The 10,140-nt window shown below is 44.4% G+C and overlaps 1 long non-coding RNA gene across 1 annotated transcript; it reads left to right on the top strand.

Moving 5' to 3' along the window:
• Positions 1-9,278: 9,278 nt before the first annotated feature.
• LOC144945425 (uncharacterized) lies at positions 9,279-9,848 on the top strand. Its single transcript, XR_013639658.1, has 3 exons — positions 9,279-9,416; positions 9,520-9,580; positions 9,712-9,848. It is a non-coding gene; the product is annotated as an uncharacterized LOC144945425 (long non-coding RNA).
• The last annotated feature ends 292 nt before the right edge of the window (positions 9,849-10,140 follow it).

Raw genomic sequence — 10,140 nt, 5'->3', positions numbered from 1 at the left:
CGTCATGCTTTTTGCGTTGCTCATTTTTTGTGTGGATGGCAGTGACATCATTTGAAGTTTTTAGTAATAAAAAAGATATCAAATACATTCGAAAAAATGTTCATATCAGTTTTAGAGTAAGTTTCCCCAAAATATAAACTCAGATGGCAAGGGTTATTATTAAATATCAATATGCACACAGTGAACGTACTTTATTTAATCGCTTGTGATATTCAGAGGGACACGAATAAGAAAACAGCAGAGCATGTGGATTTAGGATGGCTATTGAGGGCGGAACGAAATCAAAATTGTGAAATGAAGAGGTGGATATTAACGGGTTAAAGGTAATTTTTTGTTGAACCAGGTGAGACATCAAGAGAGTGTAATTTAATGCTTTTATATAAATAAATAAAATACTTTGACCAAAATTGTTTTTGTATGACACACTTTCAATGCTGGTGTGGATTAAGAGTGTTCGCCGCCTTTACGTGTCGTTATAAACTCATTTAACCTAATTTTACATTAACACGTAGCTCTCTCTCAAGGTAAATATCGATGACGCACTGGGTGGGGGGTTCCCAGCGTCTACGTCGGAGCTGTTTCCGAGCATCCGTGTTTGTGTTTTCGGGTGCGTCAACGGAGGAACGTCAAAATTTCCCTGACAAAGACACATATCGTCGTGAGGTGCTTGCAAGTCTTTTTTGAGAGGGCGTTTGAAAGGGTCATTTGGAATGGTTAAGTCTTCATTGACGGACAAGCACGTTGGATGCTCTGGTTGAAGTTTACGAACAAGATTTTGCTCAAGGTAAGAGAGACTTTGACATCAGCAAATGAGTGAGCTACCTCGGCTTACGTGATATTTTGTTAAGAATAGTGGCATAATTTTATATTTCATCCGGCTTAACACGTAGGCTTTCGTGACCAATATCCATAATAGAGGTTTCTTGGGGTAGATCGCATAAATATATAAATGTGTCGTTAAACCCGCCACCACTGACACAGCCAACTAGTAAGGGTTGTCACGTAAACAGAACGTGCCATTTCGTCACTAGTACAGCACACCGGTGTGTTGGAGAGCCAAGCCACAACATTTACCATCTGAGTACGACGTTTTGTACTCAGATTGCCAGATTTGGCTGTCGACTGATGAGGCTAGTTGTAATTACTGGCGAAACGTCGTACTCGGATTGTAAATGGTGTGGCTTGGCTCTCCAACAGTGGCGGCTCGTCAATAGAGGGCGCAGGGGCGCCACCCCCATCAAGATTCAAGAATATACAATTACAAAAATTATATAAAAATACATAAATAAAAGATTTTTTTCATACGATGTGCCGGCTGGTAGTAAGAAAAGCATCAGCATTTAATAAAAACTGGCTTTAATCGGTCAACTATTTTCTATGTTTTTCAATGTGTTTCATGCGGGGCGCCGGACAAATGGATGTCTATGTGAGACTTTAAATTTTCGGACAGCATGTGACCTGAAGCTGGTCTCTAATTGGTTTCTTAAAGATTCTCCTCGGGGCGCAAGTCGTTGCGTCCCTGGCCAATCAGAATTGGATACATGTTATTTTATCCAATCTGATTGGTTCTCGTCACCTGTCATTCAAATTTACGCTCTGGGCCACTACTGCGAGTGCGCAGGCGACACCACTTCGACACTTGCTAGGCTGATCAAATTTTTTGTGTAAACAATGGCAGCAGTTCATCCAAATTCTGTAATTTATTTACAAAAAAACCCTTTCACAAGGCTTTCGCTGGAAGAAATAAAAAAGATAAAGGATTTCGGACCGGACTAACCCGATTTACAAATCCAGCAGCAGGCCAGTGACAGAGGACGAAGCTACACACGAAGCTTCACCCGCGCTTGTTATGAGAAACGGAGGTGGCTGGCTGGATGTGATGTTAGCAATTCTCTTTTTTGTTTTCCCTGTCTTTTATTTCAAAGTGTCGGCACTGAAGTTTTGTGGACAACGACAGGGGTAAGAGACCTCAAACATCTCTCTGACAAATGCAAACGTCATGAAAGTAGCCGCAGCCATATTGATAATAGCATGAAACTAACGTTTTAATGTTCAAGTAGGAAACATGCTTTTTGGTACTTTGGTCTGAAATATATATAAAAGAGAAACATTTATGTTCAAGTAGGAAACATGCTTTTTGGTACTTTGGTCTGAAATGTATATAAAAGAGAAACATTTATGTTCAAGTAGGAAACATGCTTTTTGGTACTTCTTTTGGTCTGAAATGTAAATAAAGATCATCAAAATTTATATTCAAGTAGTCAAAATGGTTTTTGGTACTGCTTTATATTTATTTGCCCCCCTCAATAAAATAAAAAACATGCGCCCCCCCAAAAATAAATATCACCAGCCGCCACTGCTCTCCAACACACCAGTGTGCTGTACTAGTACACTACACTATACACTACACTAGATAATAGGTTTTCCCCTTTTTTCTAGCAACAAAACAGGTGTTAAGATGTTAAAAAAACAAACTGAAACCTTTTACAAGGAATCATGTCTGCATTAACCACAGATACTTGTGGTAAGAATGCAAACAAAAAACATACTCTGACAGTATATGCATTGTCTTTGAAACTGGTTGGTCCACACCAGAGACAGCTTTCTTTGGAGCCTAGTCTCAAAAGGTGTTAGACCAGAGGACGCCAAAAGGCGTACAGCACAAAGACAATGCCACTATCAGAGTAATGAGAGCTGGGGTGAGCAGCTACATCCTTTGCCAGTACCAAAATGTGAGAATAAGTTTTCCCCTTTTTTTGGCAACAAAATAGTTGTGTTAAGATGTTAAAACACCAAACTGAAACCTACACTATATACTACACACTAGTGCTGTACTAGTGACGAATTGACACGTTCTGTTTACGTGACAACCCTTACGAGTTGGCTGTGTCGGGTGGGTGGTGGTGGGTTTAACGACACATTTATATATTAACACAAAAAAAAACTCTTATGGATTTCATACAGCTGTTGTACAAGTGCTCGCATGTTATCTATATGTCGGTAAAATAAATATTAATATTTCACCTTTCTCTAGGAAGGCACTTGAAAAACGTTGCTTTTTTAAACAAAATATAATGAACTGTATCATCAATACTTTGTGAACTGACATATGACAAGCCTGTTTGTTAATCGTCATATCTCAGCATCAGAATTGAATATGTATCCCTTATGGGGTTATATGGCTATGTAACTCGGTTCAGTTTTTCCTCTCGTGAAATCAATGAATTTGAGAGGTGAGGGGGTCTTTTTTTATTGAACGAATTCAGAAAAACAAATGTGGCCATGATCAGCTTTAGATAATGGGGTCAGATTTCGCCATATAAACCCAAACTCTGGACAGCCGTGAAACTAGATGGCCATCAAGATCGACCTATAGCTAATTATCATCATCAGCCATGATCTCTTCACTGCTGGACGAAGGCTTCCCCACATCGTCAGCACCATTGCATAGCCTCAGTGGCCTCCTTATTGGGTGTGATCCATCATTTGGGTGCCATTCCTATATACACAAAACGACCTTAAATGCTGCCTATATATATATAAAATGTAGTCCAATGAATGATTAATTATTGATGTCACAATTGCTCTTTGCTCTCGTAGCAACTTAAAAATATCGAAGTGTTTTTGTCGTCAAAGGCTTAAGGTTATATGACATTTGCCGAAGACAAGTGCCACCAGACATTCAAGCCGAAGAGGCCAAAATGACCCTCAAAATGCCGTTCCATTGCGAAGGCTCAACGTCATCAGAGGACTATTGCTCGGTAAGATTCAAATGTATTAAAATAAAATAAAAAAAACAATAACACACTTTGACTAGAGTCATTCGTCTTGTTTCATTTACTCCTGGTTTCACTTCTGCATTCGCATTAAGCAAACATGTGTGGTGGGCATGCTGGGGCAGAGGTCGCAAACGGGTTTTGATTCCTTACCCGTACCCGGCCGCACCAGGGTCGCAAACGGGTACGGCAGGGTACCCGTACCCGGCCGTACCCGTACCCTACCCGTAGGGTACGGGTATCGGGTACCTGATTGCGACCTCTGGGATGAAGCCATGTTGCAGGCGCGGGTGGGTTGATTCTAGGAACTTGAATTGTGAGAAGAGACAAGACGTTGGGAAATGAGTGACAAACGGTTACTCACCAGTGACTCACGGCCTACCCGTACCCGTACCCGGCCGCACCAGGGTCGCAAACGGGTACCCGTACCTGGCCGGGTACGGGTAGCCGGGCATCGGGTAGGGTACGGGTATCGGGTACCCGGTTGCGACCGTCGGGAACCCGCCGAAGGAGGGGGCTGTGGGGTTTGTCTGTGATCCTACAGAACCCCGCCCCTTGGTGGGGAATGGTATAAAGGGTGGGATCTTGAGAGCAGAGGGCAGTTCGCCTCAAGCCGAAGCCAAGAAGCCGCCTGAAGACAAAACCCTGGACCCCAAGCCCCGTCACCCCGTGGTGCCCTTATAAAACTCAACGTTTAACCTACTCACGCCGGCTTGTGCCCGCCCTCACAGTCGGGCATATTTGCGGAATACACCACGCCGCCGTTGACCCTGGCCATTGACCGAGCAACCCAACGTTCCTACCAGCTCCCTCCACAGGAATGTGTTCTGCTTCACCGCCAAATCTAATATACTGTACACAATAAACGAATACAGAGGTGTTTAGGACATTCACCTGCAAGACCTACCTGCACTGATTGTCATAATCAACTATAATAATCGATCCACTGCTGGATGAAGGCCTCCCAAATCCGTCGTAATTTCTCACAGTCCTGTAGCCAAATACAGTACTGATGTAACTTCCAAGGACGATTGATTTATTGAAATTAACCTTATGGCGGTAACCCCGGGGTCCCATAGTACCCCGGCTCTTGGATAATGTCCGTGATGCAATCATTTTAGTCTGTTGATGGTCGGCGATGCGGCTATAGACTCATCTCGACGAGCTGTACACGATGCACCACCACGGTGCGTACCGCGAGCATTCAGGGTTCCGGCGCAATCGTCCCCGCTGCGTTTGGACATCGCGGAGTGGCACCGATTTCGGATTGATTGGTACCCCAGTCGCAGGGTTAAGTACACCCCTGGAAAAAATATTGTCCCAGAAATAAAATACTGAATTGCCTCGGCCCATTTTGTATTATTTGGTACCCCGGGGTACCTCCATAAGGATCAAATTGTGTTTGTTGTGTGTGTAGATATCCACGTGTTCCGATTCAGAGGAAGAGAGTTCTTCAAGTGCGACCCACACCGGCATCTGCCTTCAGTACTTAACTCAGAAAAAATGCACAAAACCCGCCGGTAAGCTCCCGTTACGCGGTGGTGGCTACGTAGCGCACGTGGCCGCCCGTGATCCAGCGCCGTGGAGGCAGCAGCGAGGGTTGGTGGATCACCGCACGAATGTTGTGAAACTCCCTTCTCGTGGGCGACGAGGAGGAGCCGTACCCCTGGCTCGCCATGAGAAGGCAGTGCATCGAGCGGACCAATCGCCATCTGTTTTCATCTGTACGGGGATCGAGGGTTGCCCCCTCGCCCGCGTGGTTTTTCTCCGGGTACTCCAGTTTCCTCCCACTTGTGGTATAACACATCTTATCGTTCATTGGCTGAAAACATCCTACGACTGAGGTGTGACTTTCCTGAATAGAAAAGTAAATCATTATTATTATTAAGAGTTAAACCACAGATATACAATATGAATTATAAGGATATACAATTCACAGGGTGCTTAAATGCCTCAGAAACTCAAAGCACCTTACATTACAACTCACCTCGACCATTCCATCACATCTCCACCAATCTAGCCTAGGGGATCCCCCAGGGGCAACTATCCCTACGCAGCTTAAAGTGTATGCAGCACCGACCTGTAAACGTGGACCATAGTCCTGGCGCGCAAGACCTACTCTTTAGCAGACAATATAAACGGGATCGTTAATGTCCACTGCGAGGCATTGAGGAGGGTGGCCACAGGTCTCGAACCACATACACCAGCACCAAACGTGCTACCCCTCGGCCATGTCACTGGCCATATTCCAACATGGTCTCAGATGTTTAGCAACAAGGTGGCCTAACCAGTGTCTACTCTCCTGTTTGCAGGTTGCTCTGACTACCACTCAGAATCGCCTTACTTGTGGCAAATTCTTAAGGACGGGCGGTGGGAAAATCTCAGGCGGAATGAAGCAATTGAGAGAGCCTTCAGTAGGCCACAAAATCACAGCTATAGGCTCACGTCAACAGAAAGGTACCCAAACAGATTTAATCCAAGTCGTGTTCGATTTAGGATTACGGTTAGAGTTCAAATGTACGGTTAAGATGCTACTGTCGGTTGAGGATTGAGTGACAGGGGTTTTTTGAGCATTAGTTAAGATAAAGATGTGGTTGTGTAGCTAAGGGGGAGGTTAATGTGAGGGTTAACGCTTAAGGTAAGGGTTGACATTGATATAAGGCTCAACTCTGACCTGGTGTTGTGCTTGGGGGGGGGGGGGGAAGATAAGGCTTGTTTTCATGCAAGCGATTGGTTGAATTTCGGGTTTTCTTTGATTTGGTTAAAGACCAGGGATATTCATATTCTTGGGTCTTTCGGTAAAGTCACGTAGATAGGTTTAAAGAAAATAACAAAAATAACCAGGGAGATTATGTTAACATAGACAATGTGACGCTTATTTAATTCTAATATACATCAACTTTTCAGGTTTTCTCTTTAAATTCACATTTTGCTACCTATTGGCATCCTCAACGTTATTACAACACGACGTAAAACAAGTTGAAGCCTTTGTCAATGCACTGCCGGATGAATGCCTCCGCAAAGCTGCGTCAGTCCTGCGTGCTGTTGTTTGATCATACTTCACCACGCTGGTCCGGTGCGTGTTGGTGGGGCCAGTCTAGCACGGCTCAGATGTCACTCGACACCCATTGTTGGCCAAGGTTATCAATTTAACTCAGTCGGCGAAGGGGTTCATCGGCAGCGCGATAACCATGCCGCTACCGCTCCGACTGTACACGCACTCAATCTTAGCGTTGCGTAATTGTGAATTGGTCATTGTCATTGATAGTGCGCAGCGGCCTAGTTATCGAGTTTATAGACGTTGCAGCAGCAGGCGAGCTGAGGCTATGAAAAAGGGGAGAAATTTGACAGGAATACCCAATTGTAGTGTTCCTCATTGTAAGGCCCATGGGTCACTGGCAGCCCCTGGTGTCCTTTATAGTGCAGCCCCTGACGTTCAGACCCCGACAATACACAAATGTGAAAACACCCCCCATCATCATCATCATCGTGCAGTCAAACCCCAATGGTTTCAAATGTGTGGCGGCCCTCAAAATGATGATGTCTTATCGGCGAAAGTGCCCTCCCTCCCCCTTTGCAAATTAGTGAAGAACACTGGTCTATTGCATTCCTCGCACCAGGGCCGATGTCAACCAACGCTACTTGTCTGACCTGCCATAACTGTTATGCCTGCTCCTGTAGTGATTCGCTCATCGGATACCTGGACTTTGACACCATGAAGAGCTACGGTCCACAGACCAGGTCCGTCCGTCGCCTGTCAGTACCGTCAGTTGACCGCTGGGTGTGGTACTCCAAGGACAGCTATGAGGAATGGGTCACATTTGGAGAAAAGGTGCGATACGATTGTTGTTAATTTATACGTGAACTCTTTGAGTGATCTTGGAGTAACCAAGTGCAGTGCCATGATTGTTCATGGCTCGCGCAATCACTGCACGCAACACAGCTACGAGCATTTGTGCAGTACTTTATGACAGGGTACAAGTTTATGTCAACAAATTCACCTTAGTAAAAGTAAGTGGTTTTAAACACGTCAAAGCGATCTCATTGTGTTTTGGATAATGTCATTGTACATGTTTTTTTTACATTTAATTAAATTATGACAGTGAATAAAAATAGACCTAAAGATGAACAACATTCCAAGCACGTCAGTATTAAATTTGATTTTAAGCTTTCGTGACTGCAGAAATTACTCTTTGGTTCTTTCGGTAAAGTTAGTATTCACAAAGCAAATATAATCAATTTCCAAAAAAAGCACAATTGCAAAAATAGGCACATGTAGAAAATTGCGTTCATTTATGTCAGGGATGGGGAACCTTTTTTCTGCCAAGGACCATTTGGATATTTATAACATCATTCGCGGGCCCTACAAAATTATCAACTTTAAAATTAGCCTGTTATATTTGGTCAAACATTTAATTAATCTCACCCCTAATGTGATGGCTGGAACTGCTTCTCTTTGGTGAGGCGTGTGACGTTAGCTGGTATTGATGATGTTGCTACACGCAACTGCTTTTCCAGGTTTGCTCCTAGATTTATTGAATTTCGAGTCCCGCCTGCGGTTGCCGTTGCAGGGACAGACGAAATTATTTCGCGGGCCGGACGTTCCCCACCCCTGATTTATGTTATTGTTATTATGCTTCAGAATTCCTGGGGAATCACCACCGAGCTGACAAGTGCCAAAATTGAAGAGGTGTATGCCCACAATCCTTGTGTCGTAATTAAATACAATGACAGCTTGCTGGATTTGACAGGTCAGTGGTAACTCCAAATCAACTATGGCCTCTCCCTTGACTTTACTCAAACGTTGCTGATGGGATTAAGTTCATCATCAGTGATGATCTACCCACTGCTGAGTGAAGGCCTGCCTCAAGGCCCTCGACCTTTCTCATGCCCCTGCGATGCAACAATTCATAGAGCGCCTGCACACGAGCCGATTTAATCAACCCATCTACAAAGTAAGCACCCACTCTTACATGTTCTTGCCTTTGGCTAAACACGCCATCATTAGACTCGTCCACCGGCTGTCATTCATTTGAGTGACGAGTCCTGCCCAAGCCCACACTGGCATTTTACAATTACAACGTGAAAAACGCGCATATCGACCAAGTATGAAGAGGCCCTTGCAGTGACAGCGGTGATCGTGCCAAAATTAGAAACACGACATTGAGAGGTCGAACATATTCCCTTCTAGCACCCGATTAGTGCGGTTATGATGCTTGCAGAGATGGATAAATATTGTATAGGGTTGTTTCCAAGGTAGGTCTCATGTAGGCTTCGTGTTGCCACGAGACCTACCTTGGAAACAGTCCCATGGCAACACGAAGCCAACCTTTCTGGGCCACCCAGAAGAGTCCTGGAGGCCCGTGACAAATGCCACGTGGAGAGGGGGGTGGACGGCTTACCTAACCCTTATTCATTCGTGACAAAACAACAGGCCTGCGCTTTGGGGCTCATTTTTGTGTGAGGTCTGGCGTCCATTGCCAGCCAGCAAGGTTACGTGGACATGAGAGAATGCGATGACGGTTGTTTTCTCGCTGCAGAGATGCATGAATGCACAGCAAAATGGAAACGGCCTATCAGGCGACGGCCTGAGTTTCAAAGGAGGGCGGCGGAGGCCGGGACAATGGTCACAAAGCAAAGGTGCTTGCAATGAAAAAGCAACCTTCACTTTGTCTATCACCTGGCCCGACTGTATTTGATGTAGTGTACCGTTTCAAAATGTATGTTTTGTTTCTTATTAAAGCTTTGCGGCAGAAGAAAAAATACCGCAGCTCTTCAAAGTCAGCTATGAGCAAGACTATACGGTAAATTAAAACTTTTGCAACGTGTCACAATGTGTATGCACCGTCTTCATAGTCTTGTCATCCTCAACAATTCGTTTGAACTCGGACGCAAGATACATTTCTTTATACATTTTTTTTCTTGATTTTAACAGATGTCAGTGCTGAACGAGTGCAGTCCTGAGTACAATACTGTGGCTAAAACCTTCCATACAAAAATGTTCCAAAAATACTTCACCATTTCGAGCATCAAAAGGGTGCACAACCCCGATCTCTGGGACCTATACCAAAGGTAAATCGTCAGCATTGCCTTCAATTCGTAAGTAAGATCCTTTGTGCTGTGTTGCCGAGCCAGTAGTTATTTGAGCCCATTGGAATTCACTTGCCTTACGTACACAACTTTTTGGTTCTTTCGGTAAAGTCACGTAGAAGGGAAGTAATAAAATTATGAAAATAAAACATAATGAAATAATTCTCACGACGTTTCGGCCACAACGCAAGCAGCCGTCTTCAGGTGAAGAATGAAACACTGCAAAACTTGGAGCGTATATATAAGCTGGGTTGGGGGTGGAAGAAGAGCGCCT

This window comes from Lampetra fluviatilis, chromosome 37 (genome assembly GCF_964198595.1).
Source record: "Lampetra fluviatilis chromosome 37, kcLamFluv1.1, whole genome shotgun sequence".
NCBI lineage: Eukaryota > Metazoa > Chordata > Hyperoartia > Petromyzontiformes > Petromyzontidae > Lampetra > Lampetra fluviatilis.
Note: the sequence above shows the minus strand (reverse complement) of the source record. Positions and strands in the feature narration are given on the sequence as shown.